The 19,655-nt window shown below is 45.5% G+C and overlaps 1 pseudogene across 1 annotated transcript; it reads left to right on the plus strand.

Annotated features, from left to right (window-relative positions):
- The first annotated feature begins 261 nt into the window (after nucleotides 1-261).
- Nucleotides 262-18,577, plus strand: LOC309622848 (eukaryotic translation initiation factor 2 subunit 3 pseudogene; annotated as a pseudogene). The gene is made up of 3 exons (XR_014249941.1): nucleotides 262-371; nucleotides 1,259-1,374; nucleotides 14,586-18,577. The product of XR_014249941.1 is annotated as a eukaryotic translation initiation factor 2 subunit 3 pseudogene (transcript).
- Nucleotides 18,578-19,655: the final 1,078 nt, after the last annotated feature.

Below are 19,655 nucleotides of genomic sequence, written 5' to 3' on the forward strand. Positions count from 1 at the left end.
CGCGTGCCAACAAGGACACTCCGGGATGGGGGATGAGTGCCGGAAGCTCAAGACCTTCCCTTCGGTGCCTCCCAACCCCACCCCACACTCCGCTCTTCTCAGGCCCGCCAGCACCCACCCAGCCCTAAGTCGTCAGGCGGCGAGCGGGAGGACGCGGGGGCTGGGCTTTCGGCCTCCCCTCCCCCTCCCTTGCTCCGCCTCCCTCCCTTTCCCCTCTATCCTCCTTCCTCCTCGCTCCCCTCCCTCCTCCTTTGGCCCGGCCACGCCCGCCCCTTCCCCTCCCCCGCCTCCTTCCCCTCCCCTCCCTCGTGGCTCAGGCTGCCCGAGGCTGAGTCATCGCCGCGGACGCTGCCCGGAGAGCTGGCGAGCAGGTAGGGAGGGTGTGAAGAAAGCGACCCTGTGCGGCCCGTGACCGCCACCACGAACAAGGCTGAGTCCCGGCGCATGGCCCTCTCCCCGAGAGGCCTGCGAAGAGGCACAGACAGGGCCCAGGACCGCGATGGGGAGGAGCGACGGGCCCCGGAAGGCGCTGATGCCGCCTCCCTTACAGCAGCATTTTGAAGAGCTGCACATAGGATGGAATCTAAGCATAACATTAGGTGGCATCCAGGCCAGGCATCGCAGACCGGCGGCCCACGGGCAAGTTTGGCCTGCACCTGATCTTTATTTGGCCCACACAGTGTTGTTTGTTTAAGTTTTAGCCAGATGCCAGTGTTTAAACACCATAGGATGTTTCATAGGGGGGAAATCTGATTCCCAAGTCTTGAAAAATTAGAATATATGCCAACACTGGGCCAATATTTCCCATGACAACAGTAGCATCCTGCTGAGTGGGGCTGCCTTCTTTAGTCAAGGCATTGCGTCCTCTAATCCACCACAGTCCCCACTACTCCTTCCTATTTCACCTAGGCCATTGAACTTCCTTTCTGTTACCTGCGAAGCCCCTGATTTAGTGATTCCTAATGTAGTCCATCCTACTCATTTCTCAGATGGGAATGAGGAAATGGAGGTGGGAGTTTCCCAGTCACGCAACATGTGGCCTTAATGCAGAAGGAGAATCCAGCTTTCCCTCACCTACCAATCTTCCACCAAACCATTTTGCTTCCTTTGGAATGCAGGCTAAGGAAAGGAATTGGCTTGTGAAAAGTGGGTCCCAGGAAATGATCTGGAGATCAGGGTGGACGCCAAATAGAAGATTTTTTGGAACAGTGATTAACCACAGAAGGGTACAACAACTTCAGATTTCTTTCTATATAAGGGCAGATCTGTACTAAGGAATTGAGCAGAAGTAGAGTGTACAGCAGCCCAACTCTGGAGGTGATGGTAGCCTCTCAGGATCTTTCCCTTGGAGTTGGAATGGAAAACAGAACTAGGGTAAGTGGATGGATGGCACAGTTGGCAATTCTGGCAAATTTGGTTATAAGAAGTTGTTTTCAAGTCACTGGAAACTTGGCCTTTGAGACACTAGACTGTTGTATAAGGGTTGCAAAGACAATATGCCAGTTTGCTTGGATTATTCTCTAGTGCTTCACAGTCTGGAATATGTACGTGATTTTTGTAAGAGGAGAATTGTGATTCAGTAGGACGGTGATGGAACTGAAGCTCCTACATTTCTGACAAGGTTCCAGGTGATGCCAATGCTACAAGCTCCCAGACCCCTCTTTGAGTAGCCAGGCTGTGAACTCCTTGTGCCTTCTGTTTATTTGCAAGGGTCTTTGTTACAAGGCAGTCAAGAGGAAGGGCTCAGAATCAGAGACCTGGAATCCCAGCCCACCTTTCAATAGCCGGGTAACCTTGGGCAGGCTGCTCATCCTCACTGTGCCTCGATTTTCTCATCTGCTCAGTTGGAATCAAAGAACACTTACTTCCTTAGGAGGATAGGGAAGGAAGAGTGAACCGGACTTGTGGCCTCATCACAGTGCGTGGCTCATGGTGGGAGCTCTGTAAAGGTAGTTTGTGTTATCATGCTGTCTAGGGGATTGCCCATGGGCAGTGACACCCATAAGCAGCATGGTCAGGGAGGGGGAAATATGAGACATTGCAGGATGAGGATCGAACCCCTTCATGTGGCCTTACAGGCCATGTGTGGTGTGGTCACTACCCAGCCCACCCTTGCCGCACTCCCTGTCTATCCACGCTTCAGCCACACTGGCTGCTTATTATCAATAGATCCTTCAGCTATGGCACTTTCTCTCCTCAGAGGCCTCGTGCGTGGTGCTCCTCGTGCTTTAGCTGCCTGTCCCCTTCTTACCTTCAGTCTCAGCTCCTATTCACTTCCTCAGCGATGCCTTCCTTGATCCCCAAAGCCTTTAAAGTAAGGATTTAGAGGGTGTGTTCTGGTAGAAAGGGAGTACAGGGGACATCTCTTGAGGATATATATACTTATATATATATAAAGAGAGAGAGAGACCACTGTTTTTAATAGAGTCTGTGTTTATTTAGAGCAGCTTTTTGGGGAGGAGGTGGTCGGAGGGGAGGAGGAACTAAATACTGCCCCCGTTAGACTACAAAATGTTTTTTTGCAAATTAGAAAAAGGCACAGCTTTGGGAATTCCCTGGTGGCCTAGTGGTTAGGATTCCCGGCTTTCACTACCGTGGCCTGGGTTCAGTCCCTGATAGGGGAACTGAGATCCTGTGAGCTGTGCGGCACAGCCAAAAAAGAAAACAGGAAAAGGCACAGTTTGGGCAGGACTGGATCTCCGCTCTCGCCTGCCCTCTCCACCCGTTACCTTTGTGCGCTATACAAACTGTGCAGCCTTAGTGCTAACGCTTCCCTGCGCAGCCTCGTGACCAGCTTAATCCTCATGTCTGGATTAAGTTCCTTTTAGAAACTCTCTTCACTCCATAAAACTCATCACACGTCGGAATTAGGTGTCTTGAGAATGGTTAATTTAAAAATCCAGTCCCCTGTACTAGACTCTATATTCCATCACGGCAGAGACTATCCATCTTGCTCTGGGCTGTATCCCCGGTGCCTAGCCTGGTGCCTATAACAAAGCAGGTGCTCCATAAATATTTGCTGAATATAGTTGACGCTTGAACAACACAGGTTTGAACTGCGTGGGTCCACTTATACCTGAATTTTTTTTCAATAAATACTACTGTAGTACTATATGAGCCACAGTAGGTAGAATCTGAGGATGCAGAACTGCAGATAAAGAGGGCTGGTATAAAGTTATATGCGGATTTTCCATTATAGGGATGATCAGTGCCCCTAAATCCTGTGTTGCTCGAGGGTCAGCTGTATTTTAGGAGCTCATTATCTACCAAGAGAGATAGGACTCATCAAAATAACCATGGCATGAGATGGGGACTAAATGTTGCAGCCCCAGGGAGGAAGGTGTCACTTCTAGCTGAGGTCATCTGGGAATGCTCACAAAAGAGGTGGTGTTTCGGCTGAGCCTAACAGAATAGGTGGAGTTCATGAGACCCACATGAGTGCGAGGGTGTTCTTGGCAGTGGGAACAGCAAAAGCAAAGGTACGGAGGGAGAAAAGTTCATTGTGTTCCTTTGACATGTCACACGTTGTGATCAGCAGACTGGCCAAATGTGTTTTGTGAATTAACTGCTAATATTTAAAAATAAGATTTCACATATAGATCCAGATTTCTCAATTCTCTTGAAAAATTGAAAGATCCCAACAGGCAGCAATTGATTGACATCAAGAAATGACAGTCCCAGGGCTTCCCTGGTGGCGCAGTGGTTAAGAATTCGCCTGCCAATGCAGGGGACCCGGGTTTGATCCTTGGTCGGGGAAGATCCCACATGCCACGGAGCAACTAAGCCCATGCGCCACAACTACTGAGCCTGCGCTCTAGAGCCCGTGAGCCACATCTACTGAGCCCGTGTGCCACAACTGCTGAGCCTGTGCTCTAGAGCCCGTGCTGCGCAACAAGAGAAGCCACCGCAATGAGAAGCCCGTGCACTGCAACGAAGAGTAGCCCCCGCTCTCCGCAATTAGAGAAAGCCCGCGCACAGCAACGAAGACCCAACGCAGCCAAAAATAAATAAATGAAAGAAATTAATTAAAAAAAAAGTGACAGTCCCTTTAGAAGGTCTATGCTTTTGCTCCTGTTTGCCATAGTCCACACCTTTCCCCGTGGCATTGTTTTTTTTTTAAATATAAACGTATTTATTATTTTTTAAATTTTTATTTATTTTTGGCTTCATTGGGTCTTCATTGCTGCGTGCGGGCTTTCTCTAGTTGTGGTGAGGGGGGGCTACTCTTCGTTGCAGTGTGCAGGCTTCTCATTGCAGTGGCTTGTCTTGTTGCAGAGCATAGGCTCTAGGCGCACAGGCTTCAGTAGTTGTGGCTCACGGGCTCAGTAGTTGTGGCACACGGGCTCAGTAGTTGTGGCTCATAGGCTCTAGAGCGCAGGCTCAGTAGTTGTGGCACACGGGCTTAGTTGCTCCGCGGCATGTGGGATCTTCCCAGGCCAGGGATCAAACCCATGCCCCTGGCAGGCGGATTCTTAACCACTGCACCACGCCACCAGAAAAGTCCCCCCCATTGCATTCCTATACTCTTCGCTCATTATTGTCCCTTGCTGGCCTGGCTGTGCGGCTGGCTAGCAGACCATCTGCTTGACTTAATGGGAGTTGTAAGGAAAGGTGGTTCCCATCTTACAAGTCCTTAAATGCCAGACTAAGGAAGTTGGCCAATACCCACCCTAAAGGAAACGAGGAGCCATTGAAAGTTTTTGAGCTTCTAGGTTCAGTAAGGCTGTGGTGGACTTTAAGAAGATCCTCATGGACTGTAAAAAGAGGCACAATAACCCAGAGCAGGGGCACGAATGCCACGGCTTTTTTTTTTTAAACTGGTGAATAACAGGCCTTCTCGTCTAATGAAGTAAGCTGGTAACTGCAGGGATTTCAAGGGTCTTCAGCTCCACAGAGCACAGCCAGGCCCAAGTTCAAAAGGAGGACCCTCAGTCAAGGAGGCTGGTGAAGTTCTGGAAACCGAAGGAGTGGGGAGCTCTGCATGAGGCTTTAAATGAGAAAAAAAAAACCATGGACTGACTCATAGTTGGAGGACAGGTACTTCCAAAAGGCAGAATTTTAATCTTAAAGGTTTCTAATGACTCACACGTAGACGACATCCAACTTGCTTTTGCTTAGCCTTGAATATTTGCAAATACATTATTTTGCTTTAAAAATAATTGTACTTTTCTTCTGTTTATAAAAATAATATATCCTCATCAGGAAAAAATGGAAAATGTAGAAAAATGAAATGAAGATAATAATCACCAGTAATCCTACCACCATTGTTAACATGTTGGTGGATTTCCTTGTTTATTTTTTCAGTGTATTTACGCTTTTTTAAACAAAGTTGGGGTCACATTTCATATATAACTGATTGCCCTTTTTTGACTAATACTATGAATCTTTCACCATGAGAATGTATTAATGCATCTTCTTGTAAAACTTTTAAATAAGGTAAAATTCAGAAAAGAAAAACACTATTTATTAGCATTTTTCTGGTTTATGAAATATGCTTTGAAAAAACATTTTGCCTCTTTGTTTCTTCCCATTCTCAAAGTGTAGTCAGGAATCTGACTTTTTTCATCATGCAAAACAGATACTGTCACCCTTATTTTACTGAAGGAAATGAGTCACAAAGATGAAATCATTTACCCCAAATTGATTAGTCAGCAGCTAGTCCGGGGTAAGACTACAACCCCCAGGCCTTCTGAGTCTGGCTTAGTGCTGTGAGAGGAGGGGGGATACACAGGCTGCTCTTTCCCACTGCCATTACATTTAGTTTAGAGAATGCCAGCTGTGCTTTATTTTTTAATTAATTATTTATTTTAAGTTCTTTTCTTTTTTTTTTTTATTTTTGGCTGCATTGGGTCTTCCTTGCTGTGAGTGGGCTTTCTCTAGTTGCGGTATGCGGGCTTCTCATTGCGGTGGCTTCTCTTGTTGCGGAGCATGGGCTCTAGGTGTGCGGGCTTCAGTACTTGTGGCGAATGAGCTCTAGAGCACAGGCTCAGTAGTTGTGGCACGGGCTTAGTTGCTTCACGGCATGTGGGATCTTCCCGGACCAGGGATCGAACCCATGTCCCCTGCATTGACAGGTGGATTCTTAACCACTGTGCCACCAGGAAAGTCCCTTTATTTTTTTAAAATATTTATTTATTTATTTATTTGGTTGCGCTGGGTCTTAGTTGCAGCTCGCCGGTTCCTTAGTTGTGGCATGCTCACTCTTAGTTGAGACGTGTGGGCTTCTTAGTTGCAGCATGCATGTGGGATCTAGTTCCCTGACCAGGGATCAAACTCGGGCCCCCTGCATTGGGAGAGCAGAGTGTTAACTAACCACTGCATCACCAGCGAAGTCCCCAGCTGTGCTTTAAATTCTGGGAATCAAGGAGGCTTTACACTGAGCACAGTTAATCCGAGTATACTTTGTGGAATAGGCAGATTTTATGCAGCATCTGGAAGGTTTGTCCAATAAATAGATAAGTCAGTGGCAGGCACCCAAGCCTACTGATTCCCAAGTGAATAGTAATACCGGGCTTTATCTTGTGGCAAGCCTTACTAAGCCCTTGAACACTGCTTATGTTATTTAATCCTCACACCCAACTGTGTGAAGCACTGCTATTTTCATTGATTTAAAAATGAAGAACCATGGGGACTTCCCTGGCATTCCAGTGGTTAAGACTCTGCGCTCCCACTGCAGGGGGCACTGGTTCGATCCCTGGTGGGAAACTAAGATCCCATAGGCAACATGGCCAGAAAATAAATAAATAAAAATTAAAATAATAATAATAATAATGAAGAAACAAGCACAGAGCGGGGAGGTCTCACAGCTAGTGAGTACCAGGGCAGAGGTTTGAACGCAGGTATCCTGGCCCCAGAGCAGTTACCGCATTCCATCCACACACCCTCCCTGCCTGAAGGTTGAAGGTTGAGCAGCAAGGCCCAGGCTTTGTACCCCCGCCGTCACTGACAGCTGACCGGTTGTGCTCAAGGGACCGAGGGACGCACAGGCAGTGCCGGGGATGCTGTGCTGTTTTGGGGACTGTGCGACAACAGCCAGCCGGGGAGGGCGCCCGGAGCCCTCCGAGAGGATTCCCAAAGTGGGAAAATATAAATAAAAAATGAAAATATAAATAAAAAATTCCCCGGAGCATTAGGCATCCCGCGGCCATTCCTCAGTGACTGTTTCTTGATTCTTCTTTTGATTCCGAAATAAACTCCAGCCTGAAAGGATAGAATCTAGAGGACGACTTGCGTTCTAGTCCTGCCTCTGCCACTATCTGATTGTGTGATCTTGGGCCAGTTACTTTCCCTCTCTGGGCCTCGGGGATTAAAGGTGGTCCTTTCACCTGGTCTTTGCAGTTCACGTTCCAGCGCGCTGTGGCCAAAACAATGCTGGACCTTAGGGATGGCTCGGTGGCAACTGGAGCTGTTCGCCGTGTGCAGGGGTCCGTGGGTGCTGGGCCCACCCTGCTTTTGCTCCGCACCCCAGCGTTTGCGTGCGCAGGAAGGCTCTCGGGTGTCCTGGGGAGAACCCAGCCCAGCCGCATCCCCGGGGCAGTGCACTTGGGAGTGAGGACACGCACGCGGTCGGAGGCACTTGAATTCCTTCTTAAGATCTCTGTTCCCCAGGGCCCAACTCGCCTGAAGAGGCGCCCAGCCTTGCGTCTACAAGCTCAGCCCAGCAGCTCCACTCCGCCTTCACCGGGCAGCCGGTGATTCTCAGGCACAGCCATGCCTGCCCCTGCGAGGAAACCTTCGCTGGCTCCCCACTGCCCCAGGAATAACATCCAGACTCCTCAGAATGGCAGAGAAGGCCGGCTTCCACCTACCCCAACCTGCCTCTCCAACTCTTTTGCCCTGTCACCTTAATGTAGAGCTTTGTGGTTTTAAAAGTAGGGGCACCTGGATTCAAATCCCCCGAGTCTGCCTGTTCCTGGCTTTATGATCTTTAGGCAAGTTACCACACATCCCTAAACCTTGATTTCCACACCATTAAAATGGGGGTGGTAGCACCCATTTCATAGGACCGTGTGAGAAATTAAATGAATCACTTAGCATGGTTCCTAGAACATGGTAAACTCTAATAGGCCTTAAGTGCCTGTCCTTATTATTATAACAGTTCTCAGCCTCATTTGGCTACCACCTCCTACTTCCTGAAGCTCAGCACTCTTTCCCAACACTGTCTCCATACCTGGAAAGCCCTTCCCTGTCCCTCTTCTCCACCCAGTAGGCTCCTACACACTCTTTCAAGCCCTATTCAAAAGCATTGCCTGTGAAGACATTTCCCTCCTTCCCACTTCCTTCCTCCTCTCTCTGCCTGTCACCACTGTATCCCAGGGGCCATGCTTAGTGTCATCTATGGTGGAACAACCAGCATTACACACCTCTCTGTAGGATGCAGTAGACTACACAACTCCATCTATTTTTGCTCCTGCCAAAAATATTGAGCCTGAACCTAATCAGGTCTTTAGAGCTGGCTTCAGTTTACAAGAATTTCAGGGGATAGAGGAACACATTATGTAACCCACAGAGAAGCAATCGGGCAAGTCCAGAATGTGGGACAGTTTATAAGGCAACTGATGTGATTTCTTAAAAATCAACATCGTGAAAACACAACAAAAGCAAATGCAGTGGAGGAGGAGGTTCTAGATTCAAAGAGATCCTAGAGTCTAACAAGTAAATGTAAGATGTGATTCTTGATTGTATCTTGGCTTGTTTTCTTTTTAAAAAAGCTGTAAAGACCAAGTTTTTAGACAATGGGGGAAATCTGACTATGAACTGCGTATTAGATGATATAAGGAAATTATTAATTTTGTGAGATGTGGTAAGTGTATTGTGGTTATGGAGGAGAATCCTTATTTTTTGGAAATGCATGCTTAAGTGTTCAGGGCTGAAGTGTTAGAATATCTGCACTAAACTTTAAAATAGTTCAGCCACAAATTTAACATATAGTAAGATGAAGTAAATATGGTAAAATGTTGACAATTGTTGAATCTACGTGGTGATATGTAGGTATTCATTTTATAATTCTTCCTACTTTCCAGTATGTTTCAACATTTTCAGAATAAAAAGGTCTATTTATTTATTTATTTAAAGTTTTCCTTCTCCAGGGCTCCCACAGCAAGTTTTTAGACCTTTATTAAAGAACAAATCACAACATATGGAGGCGACGTATGCCAGTGAGTCTTGCCATTCAGATTACAGATTACGAACTCCTGGCAGTAGGATCCAAAGTCTGGATCAACTGTATTTCTCACAGTGCCAAGTTCATAATAAATACTCAATAAACATTTGTTCAGTGAATGAAGACTTTACTCGTGCTACAGTGCATTGTCCATCAATAAACTTACTCAGTAATCTCCAGAATGAAAATGATAATGACAAAATTTAATCAAGCACTTACTATGTGCCAGGCTTGGTGCTAAGTCCCTAACATGCATTATCTCGTGTAGCCCTCACAGCAGTCGGAAAAATGTTGATCCCATTTTACACGTGAGAAAACTGATACACAGAAAGGTGAAGAAACTTGCCCCTAAGATCACTCAGTAATGGCAGAAGCATGTGGTTCTAACCATTACACTATGTTGCCTTGTCCCTCTCTGGCACTATCCTATTGGCACAGGTAATTATGTAGGTACGTGTTTTAGTACCCACATCTGCTGAACTAGGAGCCCTTCAAAGGCAGAGGAAAGAAAACATGTCTACACAAAAACTTGTATACAAATATTAACAACAGCATTATTCAGAATAGTCAAGGAATGAAAACAGCCCAAATGTACATCACCTTGATGAATGGATAAACAAAATTTGGTATATCCACACAATGGAATATTATTCAGCCCTAAGAAGGAATGAAGTACTGATACAATCTACAATATGCATAAATCTCGCACACATTACACTAAGCGAAAGAAGCCCATCTCGGGGACTTCCCTGGTGGCCCAGTGGTGAAGAATCCGCCTTCCAATGCAAGGGATGCGTCTTTGATACCTGGTCAGGGAACTAAGATCCCACATGCCATGGGGCAACTAAACCCGCGCACCACAACTACTGAGCCCGTGCGCCCTGGAGTCCACACGCCACAACTAGAAAGAGAAAACCCGCACGACCACAACTAGAGAGAAGCCCGAGCGCCACAACGAAGAGACTGCACTCTGTAACGAGAGATCCTGCATGCCTCAGCGAAGATCCTGCGTGCTGCAACTAAGACCCGACGCAGCCAAAATAAATAAATTAATTAATTAATAAATATTTTTTAAAAAGAAGCCCATCTCAAAAGAGCACATAATATATGATTCCATTTAAATGAAATGTCCAGAATAAGCAAATCCATAGAGATAGAAAGTAGAGTAGTGGTTGATTAGGGCTAAGGGGTTGGAGGATTGGGAGGTGATAGCTAAAGGGTCCAAGAATTCTTTTTGAAGTGATAAAAATATTCTATGATTGATTGTGGTGAAGGTTGCACATGCTTAATATATCAAAAACAATTGAATTTACAATTTAAATGGGTGAATTGTATTGTGTGAGAATTGTATCTCAATAAAGCTGGGGAAAAAAGCAGAGGAAATATCTTATGCACCAGTGAATCTGCCAAGCTAGTTGAGTGAAAAAAGAATGAATGAATGAATGGCTGTTTCCATTGCAAATGACAAAAATCTACTGTATTTCCGAAGTGTAAAATGAATTTCCTTGACAGCCTTACAGGCATGCCCACTCTTAGCTCCCAGGAACTCAATTATATACTAAGAAACCTGATAATTCAATAAATAATTCCTGAGGTTGCCAGTGCTACTCCAGAAGAAAAGAGAAATGCACAGATGATTTCTTTCAGATACAAACTGTGGGATTGCTGAACAAGGAGCTGCCAGGATATTCTGTCTGGGAAGGGTCCTGGAGGTCTCACTGTGATCTGTTTCTACTTGGCAAACCTAGATTCATTTATTTGAGCTCATCTGACTGTTCCTGTGTTTTTTTTCTCCTTGCCCTGGTCATTCAGAAGGACGGTTGTAAATGAAAGCTCCAGGATAAAATACTTTATGAGGTTTTGTGGAAATAACTTAATAGGGAAAGACCCGAACACTTCAGTGGGTGTCCATCAACTGGCAGGGAAGTTGCTTGTTAAAAATGTTGGTTCCGGGCCTCATCCCTGGAGATTCAGATTCAGTGCAACTAGGGTGGGGCCATAGAAACTGTGTTTTAAATAAAGCATCTGCGGTGTCCTTGATACAGGGGATGCCTGGCCATATGAGAAACACTGACCTAAATAAAGCATAGACAGGAGGAACTGAAATGTGTACATTATCTCAGGCAGAAAAATGGGTTTGCTTAGGGATCTTGGAGATCATGGAATTTAAAGGTTTTCATGCTGTGCCCCCTGGAACACCTTAGGACTCCATGGAACACTTGGAGGGGCTGTTGAGTTGGTGGAGGTACAGAGGTGCAGATAGGTCTACCTCAGCACATGCCCCTTTTAACAGCTCTATTTCCATTTTTTTTTTCTAAACTAAGATATTGGGTTCTATTGCTTGAAAGCCATTAATCATGCCCTGTCCCTCATATGCAAGTGGAAAAACTGAGGACTAGAGAGGAAAATATTTTCCCAGAGTAGCAGAGTGACAGCACACTGATGGCAGAACCAGGGCTGCCACCAGGGCTTCACTTCCAGCCCAGGGCCCTTCCCACTAGGGAATGCCAATTTGGACACATCCCTTTATCTCAGGGTGGCTTTCCCTCTCTGCCTGCAGCAAATCCCACACAAGACAGGAGGGCCTAGACTAGGGTAAGAGGAATGAGGCATCCTGCCTCCAGCACAAAATTTAGGGTGGTGCCCCAAAATTCAGAAATCAAGACAAATAATATTTTAATACAATATATTAAAAATCAAAATTAATGCCAAAAAATTCATGATGAACAAAATACCAAAATTTTACATAAGAGTAAAATCAGTACTGATTTTTCCTTTTGCCCCAAGCTTCAATATGGCTGTCTACAGCACTATTACTTATCCTGCTTTCATTTAAAGTTTTGGTATTTTGTTCATCATGGATTTTTGGCATTAATTTTGATTTTTAAAATATTATATTTGAACTTCCCTGGTTAAGAATCTGCCTGCCAATGCAGGGGACACGGGTTCGAGCACTGGTCTGGGAAGATCCCACATGCTGCGGAGCAACTAATCCTGTGCACCACAGCTACTGAGCCTGCGCTCTAGAGCCCGCGAACCACAACTACTGAAGCCCACGCGCCTAGAGCCCGTGCTCCGCAACAGGAGAAGCCACCGCAGTGAGAAGCCTGCGCACCTCAACGAAGAGTAGCCCCCGCTCGCCGCAACTAGAGAAAACCTGTGTGCGGCAATGAAGACCCAATGCAGCCAAAAACAAATAAATAGATTTATTTTTTAAAATAATAAAATATTGTATTCAAGTATTATTTATCTAGGTTACTAAGTTTTTTGTGTTTCCCTTAACTTGGTGCCTGAGGCAGGTGCCTCATTTGCCTCACCCTAATCTTGGCCCTATAGAACAGGTTTTTTGGCAGATTGCTGAGTAAATGCCCCGTTGTCCTCTGGGAATCCCTCCAGATCCTATCACTTTATTTGTCTGATGGAACTGATGTTTGTTCGGTCTCACTGTGACATTGCCCTTGCCACTTGACCTGCAGAGAGGTTTGTAATCTGCAGGGGATATTTGTTTTGCTGACCCAGCAACATTCTCCCCTCTCTGGGGACAGTAATTGTTAAGTTGCTTGGGTTCATTCCCTCCCCATCTGTGCAGCTGACTCCAGCCCATAGCCTAGAGGTGGGCATGTGACTCAGCTCTGCCAATCAGAGGCTTGCATCCCCTGGCCACAATGATTGGTTCAGGAGTGGTCATGTGACTCAGTTACAGCCAATGAGACTCAATTCTGGAGGTCTGGTCTGAACTTCGGGAAAGGGAGACTTTCTCTTTTCTGTGGTAGCTGAGAGGACAGGATGTAAGCCACCTCGGGCAGACTCCCTGAGACACAGAAGACTGCAGTGTGGACAGCAACAGACAGAGGCAAGGAAGAAACATCCCGATGATATTGCTTGAGCTCCTGGATCCAGCTGTGCACAAGGCAATTCTACACTCTGGACTTAAGGGAAGTGTGGGCCAACTTTTGCCCAAGTCAGTTTGAGTAGTGTCTCTGTAAGGAGTAGTGTCTCTGTAAGGAGTAGTGTCTCTGTAAGGAGTAGTGTCTCTGTCACATAGCTGATTCACTCCTTCCCTGCAGTCTGTCCAGGTTGTCCCTGGAAGATGCCTTGGAGAAGCCCAGCACCAGACTAACATCCTGAAGATCTTCATCCAGGTGATGGCATCCTTCATCCAAGGGCAGCCTTAGAAGGCAGAGTATTGGTAACAACAACAACTCTAGATACCATTACTGAGCAGTAGTGCCACTGTCAGGTCCTGTGGTAAATATTTACACACCTGTATACTCATTTTCTCCTATAACAACTCTACAAAGTAGATTCCATTACTAACTCCAGACTGAAATCCGGTCCATCCATCCCCAGGCCAAATGTCCCAAATCACCAACTAGAGGCAAAGGGAAGGCCCCGGTTAACCAGCAAATGAGCCTGCTTCCCACTCCATTGTGCTCTTTCGTAAATGGATAGACTTTCTAGGAGGCAGACTGTTTCTAAGAACAGCTGAGCCTGGGTATTAACAAACGCGTATCCCCACACTTTCCCAGAGCACTGTCAACATCTTGAAGTAAAAAACCTTAGGCCAGCTAGCTTCCTTTGACTTGGGAGTGAAGCTCAGCACCTCAGGCAGCACAGGCCTTCAAAATTAGCGGTGGCCTATATGAGAAAAGAATCTAAAAAAGAATGACTATATGTACACGTATAACTGAATCACTTTGCTGTACACCTGAAACCAACACAACATTGTAAATCAACTATACTCCAGTAAAATTAGAACAAAACAAAACAAACAAAAAATTAGTGGGTGGGTCGACTCACTGACTGGCCGTCTTTGCCATCTTTTTTTTTTTTTAATTTTTATTTATTTATTTATTTATGGCTGTGTTGGGTCTTCGTTTCTGTGCGAGGGCTTTCTCTAGTTGTGGTAAGCAGGGGCCACTCTTCATCGCGGTGCGCGGGCCTCTCACTATCGCGGCCTCTCTTGTTGCGGAGCACAGGCTCCAGACGCGCAGGCTCAGTAGTTGTGGCTCAAGGGCCCAGTTGCTCCACGGCATGTGGGATCCTCCCAGACCAGGGCTCGAACCCGTGTCCCCTGCATTGGCAGGCAGATTCTCAACCACTGCGCCACCAGGGAAGCCCCGTCTTTGCCATCTTTGCTCATTTATTTATTCAACAAACATTGATTGAGTGCCAGCTATATGCCAGATCGCATTCTCAGCACTGAGGATACAAATGTTGAACAAAACTGGGGGCAGTCTCTGCCTCCAGGGAGCTGACAGTCTTGTCAAGGAGGCATGTATTAAACAAATAATTGCACGTGCAATTATTTAATTACAAGTATGGTAAGCAATGAGAAGGAAAAGTTCAGGCTGATATGAGAATGTGCAATAGAAGCATCTTAAACCCATTGGCAGACTAAGCAATTTTATTCATTTGACAGGTGTTTTTGGATTGACTGCTCAGTGCTAGGCACTGTGTTTGCTGCTGAGTGCTGGACAGAGAGGGGAACAAGGCTCAGCCCCTGCCCACAAGGATCTCGCCATGCACAACAAATACACCATCTGACCAGCTGTCCCACCTGCAGCCTGTGAGCAGCTGCAAGTTTACAGCTTTGACATCCACTTGAAAGAACACCATGCCTGCTTCCACAGGTGAACCAAATATATTTGACTGGTTCCATTGGCCTCATATTGGTCTTACTATGTCTTTCTCTGACCCTCAATGACTTTTGCTCTCTAGGGTTGGAAAAGTTGGGACAAATGGTCACTGAGCTTATTGAGAATGTTTTATGATGCTCTGTAAAAATAGGGTCTTGGGTGAAAAATACACATGGTCTCATTGGGAGAAGAAGGCATCAGGAAAGGGAAGGGACTGGGGATTGAAACTCCCTGGGCCTTGTGGCTCCAGCCTGCTGAGGACAGGAGCTTGGCTTTGATGGCAGGCCTTTGGTGATATTTCTGGCTGCCTGTTCCCAAGGGTACGAACCGGAGTGTGTTCCCAGCTCACCACGGGGAACTTTCTGGATGGCTTTATTATTCAGAGCATATGATGCTTTGGCTCCAGTAGCCGGAGACAGTCAGCGATTCTGCAGAGCTGGGTTCTCAGCAGCAGAGGTGAGCATGTGGGTGGTTTCAGACACAAGAGGTTTGGCTCAGTCCTTCTTAGAGCCAGCCTCCCGCAAAGCAGCCATAATCACTTGGCCCGCTGGGCCCTAATCCAGGCCTGAAATGTGACAGCGTGGGGAGAAATGGGAAGGGAGTGGACTCTGACTGTATCCCCTCTGGACTGAAGCACTTAGAGGGTGGGGAATGCAGCTGATTCTTTTTTGTATCTCCCAAGCCTGATGCCCTGGGACAGGTGTCTTGTATCTCATATGTTGAGGGCTTACTATATGCTAGGCATTAGTTCATTTAATCCTCACAACAACCCCATGTGATAAGTTCTGCTATTATTCTCATTTTATAGGTAGCTGAGGCTCAGGGTAGTGGAGGAGGAGCCACACAGACTACAGAGCTGTGCTACCCTGTCATGTCTCAGCATGGCCCTCAGAGAGCAGACAGGCAGCAGAGTGGGGGGGTGGTGAGGATTCTCTTATATGTGGCTGCTTGGGCTGGGGCCTGGAATAGAAAGCAGCTAACTCCTGGGACAAGCCTTCAACTTGGTACAGAGCCTTGAACATCCTGGCTCTAAGAAGTATGGCATTAACTGTTTGGAGAATAACATAGAATGTAGCATTTTGTCGCTTCACTAAGGCCTTACTTTATATCAATAATAATTATTTCTTTTCAGTCACTGAGTCAAGGGCTTTATGTATATCATTTCATTTAATCCTCATATCAAGCCATGAATAGGTATTATTATCCTTCTGAGGAGAGAGACATTAAATAACTTGGCCAAGGTCACAGCTAGTGAGTTACAGAGCCAGGATTCAACTTAAGAATGCGTGGCTCCAAGATCTCCTGATTCTCTGAGCATCAGAGACCTGGCTCAATTCCTGGTTCCTCCATGAACCAACTGTGTGCCCTTGGCAAGTTGGTTAACTTTTCTGGGCCTCATTTTCCACATCTGTGAAATGGGTAGGTTGAGCTAGATGATGTGTTAGGCCCCCTCCGTCTCTGATATCTAGACTTTGAACCCCTTGAGGGATATCACTTATGTATCCCCAGCACCTAGCAGAGGGCCTGGCCCAGAGTGGGTCAACATCTGTTGAGCTAAATCTATCCTGATGGGGCCCCAGCTCTTAGCTCCACAAGTAGTTGCCATTTCCAAATCTCTGCATTTCATAGCCTCCCCCATCCAAAGATACCATAATTTATCCATTGTGATTGTTTTCCATTTTTCCTATTAAAAAAAAATGTTCCTGGCCCAGGGAGGCGGGGCCCGCCGGAAGGGGGATCTGTCCGCCCTCCTCGAAAAGCGGAAGCCTGCCACGCGGTCAGCCTGCCACGTGGTCAGCCTGCTGGCAGGCACTGTACAAATCCATGGGGAGAAAAGTCCAAGCAGTGAGGCCTCCGCTGCACCGGCCATCCTCCTCCACCAGGCCTGGGCCCTACTTGGCCTTCCCACTTCCGCCGCCCCGCCCTGCACAAGGGGGCTTGCGAATGGTCAGGCAGCCACCCCGACGCCTTTCTTCCTCTCCGGGCAAGATGGCGGGGGTGGGGGGCAAGGCTGTTGTGACTTTAGGGCAGCCGCACCTTTCTCGGCAAGATCTCAACACTGTGGATGTTACCAAGTTGACGCCACTTTCACATGAAGTTATCAGCAGACAGGCCACAATTAATATAGGTACAATTGGTCATGTAGCTCATGGGCAATCTACGGTTGTAAAAGCTATTTCTGGAGTTCACACTGTCAGGTTCAAAAATGAACTAGAAAGAAACATTACAATCAAACTTGGCTATGCTAATGCGAAGATTTATAAATTTGACAACCCAAGTTGTCCTCGGCCAGAATGTTACAGATCCTGTGGAAGTAGTACACCTGATGAGTTTCCTACAGATATTCCAGGGACCAAAGGGAACTTCAAATTAGTCAGACATGTTTCCTTTGTTGACTGTCCTGGCCACGATATTTTGATGGCTATTCTGCTGAACGGTGCTGCAGTGATGGATGCGGCTCTTCTGTTGATAGCTGGTAACAAGTCTTGTCCTCAGCCTCAGACTTTCGAACACCTGGCTGCTATAGAAATCATGAAACTGAAGCATATTTTGATTCTACAAAATAAAATTGATTTGGTAAAAGAAAGCCAGGCTAAAGAACAGTATGAAGAGATCCTTGCATTTGTACAAGGTACAGTAGCAGAAGGAGCTCCTATTATTCCAATTTCTGCTCAGCTAAAATACAATATTGAAGTTGTCTGTGAGTACCTAGTAAAGAAAATTCCAGTACCCCCAAGAGACTTTACTGCAGAACCCCGGCTTATTGTTGTTAGATCCTTTGATGTCAACAAACCTGGCTGTGAAGTTGATGACCTTAAGGGGGGGTGTAGCTGGTGGTAGTATTCTAAAAGGAGTATTAAAGGTGGGCCAGGAGATAGAAGTCAGACCTGGTACTGTTTCCAAAGATAGTGAAGGAAAGCTCATGTGTAAACCCATCTTTTCCAAAATTGTATCGCTTTTCGCAGAGCATAATGATCTTCAGTATGCTGCTCCAGGAGGTCTTATTGGAGTGGGAACAGAAACTGACCCCACTTTGTGCCGGGCTGACAGAATGGTGGGGCAGGTACTTGGTGCAGTTGGAGCTTTACCTGAGATCTTCACAGAATTGGAAATTTCCTATTTCCTGCTTAGATGGCTTCTAGGTGCATGCACTGAAGGAGACAAGAAAGCAGCAAAAGTGCAAAAGCTGTCTAAGAATGAAGTGCTTATGGTGAACATAGGATCCCTGTCGACAGGAGGAAGAGTTAGCGCGGTCAAGGCTGATTTGGGCAAAATCGTTTTGACTATTCCTGTGTGCACAGAAGTAGGAGAAAAAATTACCCTTAGCCGAAGAGTTGAGAAACACTGGCGTTTAATTGGTTGGGGTCAAATAAGAAGAGGAGTGACAATCAAGCCAACAGTAGATGATGACTGAAGAATTAAATAACAGATTTGGATGAAGTCGGAATTTCTCTTAACAACCTAGGGGTATATTTTCAAAGCAATAGTGAGGAATTAACTTCACAGCTCATTACCTTAGGAGTAGCTGCAAGGTTATTCTCATTTTTTAGTGATGAAAAGTTAACCTCTAAAATAGGGTCTACAATAAATGTAAAAATTGGCATAATGTTGGATTGAATCTACATTTTACCAGAAATTAATCATTCCCAAATAATGTCTAATTTATACATCAGTGCAGGTTTGAAAGGAAACTGCTACAACCAGCCTTTGCTGTAGCACACATACCACTGAATCTGTTTGAAATAAAATTTTTCTTCTTAAAAAAAAAAAAAAAGTTCCTGTATGTCTCTCTCTTTTTACTTTCCTGCATGTCTCTTAATGGACTAAAGTATCACTTAGTGTATATCCAGGTGTGGAGTTTTTGGGTCATGGGGTGTACACAAATCCCTCTTAAAAGTTGTTGTAGGAATTTACATTCCCACCATCTGTAAGAGCTACCCTTTCCCCATATCCTTCCAAAACTGAAGTTTGTCAGATTTTTAAAATTTTGTCAGTTGGCTGAGTGTGAAGTGGCATAAATATATTTTAACTTTACATAGTGGAAATTTTCAAGTATTTACACAATAGTAGAAAGAATAGTATAATGAACTTCTACTGTACCTATCATCCACCTTCAACAATTAATAACTCCTTATCAATTTTGTTCCCTTTATATTCTACCACCCATTATTTTTAACTGAGTCCCAAATATCATACCATTTCATCTGTAAATGTTTCAGCAACATCTCTAAAAGATAAGACCTCCCCTTTTTAAACACAACCACAATACATCATCAAACAGCACCAAATGTCAACAATTCCTTAATATTATCAGATATTCGAGTCAGTGTTCACATTTCTCCAATTACACTATTTTTTTTTATATTTGTTTGAATTGGGATTCAAACAAGGTCCATACATTTTTATTATTTATTTTTTTTATTTTTTGGCCACACTGTGTGGCATGTGGGATCTTAGTTTCCCGACCAGGGATCGAACCCACGCCCCCTGCAGTGGAAGTGCAGAGTCTTAACCACTGTACCACCGGGGAAATCCCAAGGTCCATGCGTTGTGTTTGGTTAATATTTGCTAAGTTTCTTTTAATCTATATGTTAAATCTGTCTCTCTTTTTTAGTATCTTGACATTTATTTGTTAAAGAAATCAGATTGATTTTCCTGTTAGACTTCTTCCTAGTTTAGCTTTTGCTAAATGCATCCCTGGGGTGTCATTTCATGTATTCTGCAGTCCCTGTATTTCCTGTAAGCTGGTAGTGAGGTCAAGAACAGGGGTTAACAAACTATAGCCCATGGGTCAAATCTAGCCCCTGCTCTTTTTTGTAAACAAAGTTTTGTTGGAACACAGCCATGCCCAT

The sequence above is a fragment of the Balaenoptera borealis genome (assembly GCF_965194805.1).
Source record: "Balaenoptera borealis genome assembly, chromosome: 2".
Classification (NCBI taxonomy): Eukaryota; Metazoa; Chordata; class Mammalia; order Artiodactyla; family Balaenopteridae; genus Balaenoptera; species Balaenoptera borealis.